Source organism: Mus pahari, chromosome 5 (assembly GCF_900095145.1).
Source record: "Mus pahari chromosome 5, PAHARI_EIJ_v1.1, whole genome shotgun sequence".
NCBI lineage: Eukaryota > Metazoa > Chordata > Mammalia > Rodentia > Muridae > Mus > Mus pahari.
The window spans coordinates 53,728,802-53,731,084 of record NC_034594.1 but is presented as its reverse complement, the minus strand read 5'-3'; the positions used below and the strand labels follow the sequence as shown (position 1 = coordinate 53,731,084).

Genomic DNA, 2,283 nt, shown 5'->3' with positions numbered 1-2,283 from the left:
CAAAAAAAAAAGAATAGAATAGAAAAGCCAGGAGTGGTGAGATGACTCCATGGCAGATGGCTCAGGGGTAAAGGTACTTGTCACTAAGCCTAATGACCTAAATTCAATTCCCTGGCTGCACAGGTTTCCACACGTTGTCCTCTGATCTCCACTTGGATGCTATGTACGGCTCAGGTGTGTGCACACAATAGACATTGCACCTGCACTACAGTCTAATCCGTGCCGTAGTCTCAACTCTTTGGAAGGCTGAGGAAGGAGGACTACCTCGGGTTCAAGGCCAGTCTAAATAGTGAGTTTCAGCTCAGCCTGGACTGCAGAGTAAGGACCTGTCTACACAAAGACACAAAGAATGCACGAGGCTGAGACCAAAGGGTCAAAATTAGAGGCCAGCCTGAGCTATGTAACCAATAGTTAGAACTTGACAAGATATAAAGCCAAAGGAAAATGCATGGAACATACCTAGCAGAAGCAGATAAAGGCTTACTTTTCTTTGTTCACGAAGAAAATCAAAGAATTTGCAAGACAAACTTCTTTTTTGTTTTGTTTTGTTTTTCGAGACAGGGTTTCTCTGTGTAGCCCTGGCTGTCCTGGAACTCACTCTGTAGACCAGGCTGGGCTCGAACTCAGAAATCCACCTGCCTCTGCCTCCCGAGTGCTGGGATTAATTAATGCCAGCACCTAGGATGATCATGAGTTGAAGGCCAAGTTGGATTACATAACAAGACCCTGTCCCAGAAGAAAAGAAAAAAAAAGATAAACACAGAGTAATGTTAGGTTTAGTAGCTGCCGAGAGGAGAAGCAGATAAAGATTTATTACTGCATTTCACAAAAAGCTGTTGGTACCTTTTGAATCCTGAAGTCTAGGAATGTAAGTCTTCAAATATACAGAAGAAGGTAAGTCTAGTTGGGGAATTAGGGCAATGCCAAGAAACTCCATGTGTAAAACCATAAAAGCACAGACTTGGACTACAGCACAAGGCAGCTCACTCCAAGCACCAAGAATCACAGGGACAGACAGGAGATAGGACCCAGGGAAAGCCAGTGAAAGGAAAATGGTGAGGTTCTAGATGGTTCTGGACATCTGTGACCTAAGCTGGAAGGCATGGCAACAGCATCCCCAAGAGGAAGGAGGCAGGGTTTCAGAAGGAGATAGACAAGAAATACACCTTTGGAGACAAAGACAGATCCCTGACACAGCAGAGGTGAGGCCCAAGGCTGGGGACCTGGCTCATGAATCTACCTGCAGGAGGTAATTGCTCCCTAGTTTTAGAAGTGTGAAGGATGAAAGCAACTTCCTTGCATTGAGGAAGTCCCCAGGAGCCAGGCTGGGTGGTGCTCACAGCTCCCCCAAGGGAGCTGGGTGGGTCCCTTCCCACACTTCTACCCCATCCAACCCAGGCCTGTCAGTGCACGCCAGTGGGAGCATGGGGATGTGTGTACTAGCTAGGGCACATAACTGGAAGAGGACATAGCCACAGAGACAACCAGGGTGGGCTGGCTAGTACACCAGACAGAGAGGAGCACTGTGTCTATCTGGAAACCCAGCCCAATTGGCAGGTCACTTCTTAATCCTCCAGATGGCCTGTCCCAGGTTCTTGCCACACCTCCTATAAGATATTGTGAGATTCTTCCCAGGGGCAGTGGCAGCCCAACGATTGTCCCCAAGGAAGTCTCTATCCTGGCTGAGGCCCTGTCTCATCTGGTGCCTTGATGTCCTCTATCCCAGAGTCAGGACAGAGGAGTTGTCAGGCGTCACTCCCTCCCTGCCCTCAAGGCCCCTGAGTCACGGTCTAGGCATTGGGCACCTGGCAGGCCAGAAGAGGCGGAGTCTGGCTCCACCATGGACAAGAGGAGCAGTGATCCGAAGAAGCCAGCACACCGGCTTCTGCTCTGACTTGCCTGGGTTTGAATTCTGCTCCCTCCATTTACTAGCGAGGTAACCTTGGGCAAGACACAGAGCCTCATGAAGCCTCATTTCCACAATTATAAAACAGGCGTCCATGTAACACTTCCCTTAACAAGTGCTGACTGACTAACATAGCAGGCAACATGAGTGGTGAGCAGCAGACCTTGTCCCCATGGGGCTTGCAAGAGGTATAATGGCTACACGCATTTTAGGTTTAAACACGATAACATAAGGTATGCTGGGGCTGCTTCCGAACTGCTGCAGCTCGTCCAGAGCGCTGGTTGGTTTTTCAGTGTCAACTTGAAAAACCTGGTCAGTCGCCTGGTGTGCTGTCTGAGTCCATGTCAACTTACCAGAAGCTAGAGTCACCAGAGAGG

The 2,283-nt window shown here is 49.1% G+C and overlaps 1 pseudogene; it reads left to right on the top strand.

The window, feature by feature from the left end:
• The window catches only part of LOC110321945, a 16,014-nt pseudogene that overhangs the window by 3,530 nt on the left and 10,201 nt on the right, over positions 1-2,283 (top strand).